This window comes from Canis lupus, chromosome 14 (assembly GCF_011100685.1).
Source record: "Canis lupus familiaris isolate Mischka breed German Shepherd chromosome 14, alternate assembly UU_Cfam_GSD_1.0, whole genome shotgun sequence".
NCBI classification, from domain to species: Eukaryota; Metazoa; Chordata; class Mammalia; order Carnivora; family Canidae; genus Canis; species Canis lupus.
This window is the reverse complement of record NC_049235.1, coordinates 57581529-57592090: the sequence shown is the minus strand read 5'-3', so window position 1 is coordinate 57592090 and position 10562 is coordinate 57581529. Positions and strand designations below refer to the sequence as shown.

The following is a 10562-nucleotide window of genomic DNA, read 5'->3' as shown; positions in this document are numbered from 1 at the left end:
CAAATCAAAAGAAAAGAGAAGCAGTGCTTACAATCAACAATATTGAATATGCACTTAAAATTGTATTAAGAGGATAGATCTCATATTAAGTGTTCTTACCACACACATGCACACAAAGAGACATAATGACACTTTTGGAGGTGATGAATACGTCTATTACCTTGTTTCTGGTAGTGGGTTCAAGGGTGTTTGTGTATAAACAAACTCATGTTATATATATAAAATATGTACAGTTTTCAAAATATCAATTATATACTGATAAACTTGCTTCTTAAAAAGTATTAGTGGTCATTATATAAATACTGAAAATTGCAAAATAAATCACTTAAAATAATCATAACATAAAAGAATGCTTAGGTATAAATCTAATAAAATGTGTACAAGATGTGTATGCTGAAAACTATAAAACATTGATGAAAGAATTTTTTAAATGATGTAAATAAGTTGAGGTGCATACCATGTTTATGAATTGGAAGACTTAAAAATAGGAATCATACACTATATATGAATTGATTCATACATTTCTTATAATATAAACCAAATTTGAACTTTTTTCACATAGATAATTTGATTATAAAATCTATTGAGTTAAAAAAAAAATTCATTAGAAGACCAAATAGGGGGCAGTCCAGGTGGCTCAGTGGTTTAGCGCCGCCTTCAGCCCATGGCATGATCCTGGAGACCCGGGATTGAGTCTCACATCAGGCTCCCTGCATGGAGCCTGCTTCTCCTTCTGCCTGTGTCTGTTCCTCTCTCTCTCTCTCTCTCTGTCTCATGAATAAATAAATAAAATCTTAAAAAAAAAAAAAGACCAAATAGGACACAGATCTGAAAAAAAAAAATTCAAGGACAAGGATAATTAAGTCAGAAAAGCAAAGGAATTAAAGTAGCTAATGAGGGATCCCTGGGTGACTCAGCAGGTTAGCCCCTGCTTTTGGCCCTAGGGCATGATTCTGGATTCCTGGGATTGAGTCCCACATGGGGATCCCTGCATGGAGCCTGCTTCTCCCTCTGCCTGTGTCTCTGCCTCTCTCTCTCTCTCTGTGTGTGTGTCTTTCATCAATAAATAAATAAAAATCTTTAAAATAAAAATAAAGTAGCTAATGTATTTTAATAAAGAAAAATTCATTTAAAGGAGTCCTGTTACCCAGTATTACAACATACTTTAAAGCTACAGTAATCAATTCACTGTAGAACTGGTGACAAGACACACATACAGATTTAAAAAAACAAAACAAACAAAAAAAAAAACAAAAACAAACAAACAAAAAACAGAATATAGAATCCAGAAATAGGCACATATAAATATGGTCATTTCATGTCTGACCAACACACAAAAGAAATTCAATAGATAAAGGTAAGTCTTTTCAACAAATAATGTTGGGCCAGTTATACATCATTTGCAACAGATGTCTCTCAAACTAATAAACTTATACTTTATAATAGAATGAACTCAAAATGAATCATATATCAAAATCTACCACAAAAAACTGTAAAACTTTTAGAGAAAATCATTAAAAAAACTTCATGATTTGGATTAGGTGAGGAGTTCTTAGATATAACATAAATGTAAAAAGAATATTGATAAAGAAAATTTCATAAAACTCAAAACTTTTGCTCTGTGAAATATCCTGCTTAGAGGAAACAAGTATCAGACTGGAAGAACATATTTACAAAGATTCATATCCAGTATACATAACAAGTGCTCAAAGTACAATAAGAAAGTAAACAACCAATTAAAAACTGTGAAAAGGCCATGAACAGAAATTTCACCAATATAAAAATGGTAAATAAGCTGATAACAATGTTTAATATGATTAGCTACTAGTATCATGAAAATTAAAACCATAATGAGATACTATCATACATCTATCAGAGTGGTGTATAAACTGACATAAAATACTGATAGTATCAAGTGCTGGTGAAAATACAAAGCAAACTGGATCCCATATATTGTGTGGGGATGAAAAATGTTGGAAAACATTTTTCTCTAGAAAACTCTTCACACTCTAGAAAACTCAAACACTCTAGAAAACAAATTGTCCTTTTTATCTCATTCAGTTAGACATATTCATACTACATAACCCAGCATTAGCTATTTACTCTAGAAAAATGAAAACCCATTGTATTAGTCTGCTATAACAGTCAGAACAGAATACAAGATTAAGGGGCTTAAACAACAGCAATTTATTTTATCACAGTTTGGGAGGCTGGAAGTCCAAGATCAAGGTACCAGCTGGGTTAGTTTCTGGTGAGATCTCTCTTCTTGCTTTGCGTACAATCCCCTTCTTGCTCTATCCTCAAATGGCCTCTCTGTATATGCATGGGGATAGAGTTCTGATGTCTCTTCCTCTTCTCATGGAAACATTAGTCCAATTGGATTAGGTCACTACCCTTATAACCTCATTTAACTTTTACTGCCTGAAAGACCTGTCTCTAAATATAGCCATGTTGGGGGCTAAGGTTTCAACATTAACTTGGGGTATACTCAATTCAGTCCATAACATTCTACCCTCTGACTCCCAAATTCATGTCCTTCTTGCATTCAAAATACATTACTACATACCAACAAGTCCAAAAGACATAACCCATTCTAGCATCATTTCCGAGTCCAAAACATCATTTCAATATCACCTAAGTCAGGTAAGGATGAGACTTATGTCATGATTCATCCTGAGGCAAAAATCTTTTCCAGTCATGAATCTGTTAAAAGAACATAGTTATGTACTTACAAAATGCAACGGTGGGACAGGCGTAGTATAGACTTTCCCATTCCAAAGGGAAAAATTGGCAAGAAGAAAGATTATTGAGCATCAAGGAAGTCTAAAACATAGCAAGGCAAATTCCATTAGGTTTTAAGACTTAATAATAATCCTCTTTAGCTCAGTACCTTGTCATCTGGTCCAACTGGGGTGTCAGCAATTACTCCCATGGCCCTAGGTGGTGGCCTGTCCCCTTGGATCTGCAAGGTGACCTTTCCTCTGAGACACTGCATGGAGGCATCTTAGTCTGCTAAAACTGAGGAAGTAACTTCTTTTGGATGTACTGCATTGAATTTTATAATTTTTACCGTCAGCATGAGAAATCTTTTTTTTTCTTAAGATTTATTTATTTATTCATGAGAGACACGAGAGAAGGCAAAGACACAGGCAGTGGGAGAAGCAGGCTCCCTGCAGGGAGCCCGATGCGGGACTTGATCCTGGCTGCCCAACCGCTGAGCCACCCAGGGATCCCAGCCATCCAGGCATCCCCAGAAATCTTAATGGAAGATCATACATGTTTAAGAAAATACCTTAAATATTTGTCTGAGTTGAGTGACCAAAATGAAAAAGTGAGGGATGTAAGGATCTTGTCAGTGTAGAAGAAAGTTAAGCTGTTCTGACTAAAGGCTAAAAAAAAATAAAAAAAAAAAATTAGGGGATGTTGGAGGAAAAGAAAAGAAGGAAAAAGAGGAGCTCCTGAGATGATAACAAAACTAAGTACTATTGGGAATAAAGCTAACGTTAAAAATATGCTAAAATCTGAAAGAATTTTAACAGTAATTCCTGTTAATAGAAATTGCTACACTATACATTTCTTTGCATTTCTCCCATTTCCTCAGAAAAACATGCTAAAATCAAATGCCTTATGGGGAAAGTGTTTTGGTGAAGAAGGTAGTGAGTTTCACTTTAGACTCATCCTGGATTGAAAGAGAAGAAGTAGCTACAGGACTGAAAACAACCCTCTCCCTGGATAAACTTTTAGGAACTCAATCCTGGAACCAGAAGTGACCATGAAAAATAAATCAAGGTCAGTGGATGAGCTCAACGAAGGCAAAATAAAGAGTCAGTAAGGTTAAATATAAATCTACAGAAATGAATCAACCAAAAAAACAAAGAGAAAAACAATTGAATAAAAAACAAAATCTCAGAAACCAATGGGAGAATATAAAAAGACAAATAGACAATGAGTACAAAAATGAAAAGGAGGAAAGAAAGCAGGGAAAAAAAGATGTGAAGAAATAATATTTGAAAGTTTTCTAAGGTTAGTGAAATAAACGTTAGTGTATAGACTCGAGAGACTCAACATACACCAAAGAGAAGAACCTCAAAGAAAATAATACTTAGGCTTATCAACATCCAAGTTATGAAAATCAATGATAAGACAAAGCAATGAGATATAATGGTATTTTACATACAGGGTTGGTGGTTTTAAGATGTTCACAAAAATTTTTTAAGGATTTATTTATTTATTTATTTTAGAGAGACAATGTGTGGGAGAACAGAGGGAGAGAGAGAATCTGAAGATGACTCCCCACTAAGTGTGGAGGCCAATGCGGGGCTCATCCCACAACCCTGAAATCATGATCTGAGCCAAAATCAAGAGTTGGCTGCTTAACCAACTGAGCCACCCAGGCGCTCCAAATTTCACAAATTCTTTAATATTCCTTCCCTTAAGGAGTAGAAAGAATTAATTGTCTCTTCTTGAGTATGGACTGGACTCAGGGACTCCTAATGGATAGAATAAAGTAGAAGGCATAGTGTGACTTCAGAGATTAGGTCTAAAGAGACTGTGGTTTTCTGTTCTCTCTTCCTCTCCTTTTCTCTGCCTCTCTCAGATAATTTATTTTGGAAGAAGCCAGATGCCATGTCATAAAGTTATTCACTTGTGGAGAGGCCCATGTAGTGAGAAGCTGAGGCTTCCCTCTAAAAGCCAGCATGGAACTGCTGCTTCCTGCCAAGAGCCACATGTGTAAGCTTTAACACATGTTGTCCAGCCCTAGTCAAGCCTTCACATTATTGTATTTATAGATGATGCCTTGATTGAAACCTAATGAGAAAACTTAGCCACAACTACCCAGCTAAACTTCTCTAGAGTTCTGATCCTCAGAAATCTACTGAGATAATAAATGTTTGTTCCAGCTACTAAATTTTGTTATGATCTGTTGCATAGCAACAGATAACTACTACAGACATTGGTACATGGAAATGGAGTGCTGTCAAAAACTATTTATTTATTTATTTATTTATTTATTTATTTATTTATTTAGTCAAAGACTTTAAAATGAGAGTAGTTTTGAGACTGGGAAGTAGGTGGTTGCTAGAGAACGCTCAGGCAAGTTTTTAGAAGAAAGAAACTAACAGGAATGCTGGAAATTTTCATTGAAAGTGTCAGAGATAATACAAAATGAAAAGAAACCTACAGAACCCTAAAATTCTTCTAGTAAGAAGCTGGTTTATAGTAGCCAAGATCTGGAAGCAATTTGTGTGTCAATAGATAGATTAAAGAGTTCCACTTGGAGTTCCGTGTTCATTTTTATAGTACTCATTTTCTACAAAAATCCTATCAAAGTCAGTTTAGCAAAAATCTGGTGAATTCTTCATGCCCAACCACCCCCAGGTAATATCTTCTCACTCTGGCCTACCTTTAGAAAGAATCTTGTCAGGACTATGCCAGCTCCTTGGCTTCACTTTCCCTTGTTGTATTTGGAGTTGAGCCCAATTTCTCCCCTCCTTCAAAACCTCCACAGCTATAGTCCCCTAAATAAAAATATTTCTAATAGTTTAAAAAGAAAAACACAAGCCCTCCAGGAATTCTCAAAAATGTAGGGAAGCGCTTTGGAATTCCACTGGACAAGAAATGGGAAAGGTGGTATTATCAGGCAATCTCATTTAGGTCCCAAATGGCAGGAAGGGAGACATCAGGTCAGTTATGGAAATAAACACATTTTATGTAACATGACAATTGCTATTTAAATTATGGCTCACTTGTGGCACATATGTGGTTCATTAGTTTCTATACTTTAAATCTTTTCTTGGTTCTACTTTACATCACCATTATAAATTTTCCTTCTGCTAATGTGCTACTCTTTATTATGACTACTTATCCCTTACTCTTTATTATAACTACTTTTAAACTGTGGTGACCCATCTGAAATTGTGTTTGCAACATGACTGGGAAGGAAAGAAACAAGAGAAATAGGGAAGAAGGGAGGAAAGGAGAAGAAAATAGTTATCAAAAAATGTTGACCTTATAGTCTCTTAGATTTCTCAGTTATTATTCTTTATCAGTTTGTCATCAACAGCTCATTGCCATCTCCATACCCCTTGCAACATGCATACTTAAAATTATTACAATAAGTGAATTCACACCCATCCATCAATAAAGATGACATAACTAGTTTTCATTGTAAGTAGAATGGATTTTACCGACCTCCCAAGAGTCTACAATCTTTCTTACAAACAAAAACACATACCGATGATAACTTTCTAGAATTTGGAATTCATTTTTTAGTTGGGAAACCAATAGTGCTGCTGACCAGAAGAGAAATAAAGTGATAGCCCTGTAATCAGTAGTACCACAATCTAATCAAGGAAGGTCATTATTCTTACATTGCTCAGAGAAATACAGTTTTGCTTGTTTGTCTTCTATCTTTTTTTAATCTCGTCAACCTATTGTTGTCCTGATGATTATTTACACTGTTTCAGGATTTTCCATCTCCAAATAACTAGTTGTCTAGTGAACCAAAATGTTTAGCCATCTCCGCCTTGGTCCTTCATTGCAGACCTCATCTCCACTGGACTTACCTTGTCTCCTTTCCCAATGACAATACATGTCTATTTTTCCACATTCCAAAAGTTCAATTCCATTCTTCTCCTTCAGAAAGAGAGAAGAGTAGAAGGAAAGAAATCTTCACAGAGGGCAAGCATTGGAATTACTGCAGCCTAAGTACCTCATTTCCTTCTTAAAGGTAGAAATTATCTAGCACTCTCTGTGATTCAAGGATAAAAGAGGCTGAAATTCACATCTTTTGACCCTATCAGGACCTAAACCATCAGGCTTTGGCAGTCAGGGTTCAGCTAGTCATCACGAGTTGTCAAGGGAAATGTAGTAGCACTTTATAATCTGAAGGCACCTTGACTGCCATGACTTGAAATTCTCTTTATTCAGTAGAATTTACATCATCTTTAACAAAGATTCTCTGCCTTGATTTCTTTTCACTCAGTAATATAACATCTGCATTACTCTCCTCTGACATCCTAAGAAGGTCTCCATAAATATGCATTTTCCATTGAATTTATGATACACCCACACTGAGTGCATTCTTGACATCATGTCACTTCCTTAGTCGTGCACTGACATTATAATGTTATTTACTACAAAGTCGCATTGACAGCATCTTGGGAACACTGTGACAGCATTTTAGTTGCCATGAAAAGGAATATCGAAAGCACATTTGGACAAAAATCACTTGCAGGAAAAAAAAAAAAAATACCAAAGAGGACCTAGATATACTCACAGTTTTTTTAAAACAGTTTGGCCATCTGAACACTCATTAGAAGTTTGTTCTAGTTCGGTGGCAGATTAGAGACCAAACGCTGCTCCTTTTCAAAATACTGAAAGAATTTTGTCTGAAACAGAGAAGCAGAATTGAATCTAGAACTTGGTGATAGTTTTTTAAATGCAAGATATTTTATTATCCACCTGTTGGATTTTTTTATCAAATGACTTTATCAGTACAATGTCAATCTACATTAAAACGGACATCTTACAACTATATATTTAAAAATATATTTTAGTATAAGTAGTATAGAGTATCTTTAACCCAATCATTCATTTTAGATAAAGTTTTTATTCATCAGATAATATTAGTATATCTATTATGTATATTCTTAGTAAGACAACTAAACATTTTATCAAGACAGATAGAATATAATAAATGTATCTTACTAATATTTGCAGGAAAGGGAAAAGAAAAAATAAAACAATACCTAACTTTTATAGTTCTCACTCAGTGGCAAATACTGCTAACCAAACTTTTTTTTTTGTATCTAAGCTAATTTAGTCCTGACAAGAACCCCATAGGGTATATATAACTATAATTTTCTACCAATAAGAAATAGCTTCCAAGAGGTGAGACATTTTTTTGAGTGCACAGAATTACAAAGTAATGGAGTTAGAATTTGAACATGTCTGACTCAGTGACCATGCTACAATGGTTCTTGAAAGAAGAGAAATGGAAAAAAGGCAGTCAAAAGTCTGCATATGGTGGGGCATGCCTAAATATATCTACTGATGTGTCTAGTTCATGAAGACAATGTTTTAATTTGCCATTTCTGCAGGGAGGCTGGTGGAAGCCAAGTGTTTTTGACAGACAGTAGTGACTGGTAAACTCAGGGTGAGACATCCAGTAGGAGCATGTCTGATAAAAATTGTTGAGGGTCATCCCCTCAGGAGTACGAATGGGCTTCTCTAGTACCATATATGATAACCTACTAGGCTGCTGCTACTAGTACTCTAGTTGTTAATGACAATTCTATTTTATAAATTATTTATTTAGGTTTAGGGTTCAGCATAGTGGAGTATCTAATCACAGTTTAGGTATTAGCTATCACGTATTCAGAAATATTAAACTCATTTTTATACTGCATTATTACTTTAGCTGAAGCTATATAAGGCTTAGTTAAAATTTAACTTCATATTTTAACTCCCTTAAACACACTTTTTGCTAAATGTTATTGACTTGCATTAATCATGTTACCAAAGTGGCAGACAAAAATTATAACAACCTTTAAATATAGTGCTTCAAAACGTATCATTTGAGCAAGGGAGCATGTAACACCTACCAAAAGCCTCATGAGTGGTCTGAGAGCCAGAAAAAATGTAGACATCTGGACAGAGATACCCCTGGATAAATACTGGAGACAGCAGCAGCTGGACTTCCTAGTCAGGTAATTTGTGCAAATCCATTTAATGCTCAATACAATTTAAATGTAGTTTATTTTAGTCACATATTTTTTATAGTTAGCCAAAATACTTGTCAGGATCTACTGTCCAAAACGAAATCTTATCAAATAGCCTTCGTATTCAGTTCAGAACGCCAATGATGTTTTTTGTAAAATGTTATTCTGTCTCTGCCTACTGCAAGCAGCCCTAACAGGAACTAGTGCAAATCCAAAGTGACTCCTGCCCTGGGGAGAGAAAACAACCACACGCATACTAGTTTGGCTGCAGCCCCAGCAGCAGAACCTTATAATTGGCAGCAAGAAAGAGTGCCATTTGCAGCCCCAGCAGATGAAGTTGCAGCCCCAGCAGATGAAGTAGGGGTAGACATCTGCTCTATCAGCCCTGTCCACCAAATAAAGCCTCTCAGGGAGCAAGGCAGGGAGAATACCCAGCAGAACAGAGCTACTTCAGCCAAAACAGAGAGACTAAAGGCTATCACCTAGTTTCTCTGCAAGCTCCATCCACCAACAAAAGCCTCTCAGGGAACACATCAGGGAGGGTACCATGCAGTTTAGTGCCACTGCAGCCCTGGTAAACAAGCTGACGGCTGGCATCTAATCTGACAGCTGACTCTGCCCAACTACAAGCCCATGGCAGTCTCAAACTGGCCCCTTAATGGCTCAGAAACCAAAGCCAGCCCACAAAATGCAAAGTGTGCCATTACAGCTGACTGGACTAAATGCAAATGAAGCTCAGCCAAAACAGTAGAGCACAAACAACCCACACAGAAGATAGCCCTAAAGCAACTAGCTTTGGTGAACACAGAACATTGCACTATAGGGCACCTGGGGCCTTTTCTTCATATGCACACTACTTTCAAGATCAGGAGATACAACTGACCTTCCTAATACGTAAAAACAAACACAGAGAGTTAGACAAAATGAGAAAACAAAGGAATATGTCCCAAATGAAAGAATAAGACAAAATCACAGCAAAAAAAAGCTAAATGAAATGAAGGTAAACAATACACCTAAATAAAGAATTCCAAATAATGGTGATAAAGATCCTGGACTTGAGAAAAGAATGGAAGATCTCAGTAAGACCTTCAACAAAGAGACAGAAAATACTTGAAAACAATCAATCAGTATGAAGCATTAAATAACTAAAATTAAAAATACAATAGAGGGAATAAATAGTAGCCTAGAGAAAGCAGTAAAATGAATCAGTGAGCTGGAAGACCGAGGAATGGAAAGCAACTAAGTGGAACAGAAAAAAGAAAAAAGAATTAAAAATGAAAATACATTAAAGGCAATCAGTGACATCATCAAGCATAGTAACATTTACATTATAGGGATCCCAGAAGAAGAGAGAGAGAGAAAAGGAAACAGAAAATTTAATTAAGTAATTTCTAAAAACTTCCTTAAATCTGAAGAAGGAAACAAACATCCAGATCCAAGAAAACAGACTAGCCCCCAACAAAATTAACCCCAGGAGGTCTACATCATGATACATAATAATTAAAATGTCAAAAAGTATTGATAAAGAAAAAATTTTAAATGTATTAAGTGAAAAGAGGGAAAAATCTGCAACCAAGAATATTCTATTCTACCCAGTAAGGTTATTATTCAGAATAAAAAGAGAAATAGTTTCCCAGGCAAACAAAAGTTAAAAGAATTCATCAATGCTAAACCTTACCCTAAACCACTAAGCCCTACAAAAATGTTAAAAGGAATTTTTTGAGCAGAAAGGAAAGGCCATAATCAACAGTAAGAAAATTAGGAAAGAAAATATTTTCACAGTTAAATGCAAACATGATAAAATTAATAGACTAATCACTTATAAAACCAGTACAGAGG

General features: G+C 35.6%; 1 long non-coding RNA gene across 1 annotated transcript; it reads right to left on the bottom strand.

Moving 5' to 3' along the window:
• Window positions 1-1078: 1078 nt before the first annotated feature.
• Window positions 1079-8769, bottom strand: LOC119867516. The gene is made up of 4 exons (XR_005369809.1): window positions 8607-8769; window positions 7280-7391; window positions 6567-6636; window positions 1079-2703 (listed from the first exon to the last, which is right to left on the bottom strand). It is a non-coding gene; the product is annotated as an uncharacterized LOC119867516 (long non-coding RNA).
• Between the last annotated feature and the right edge of the window lie 1793 nt (window positions 8770-10562).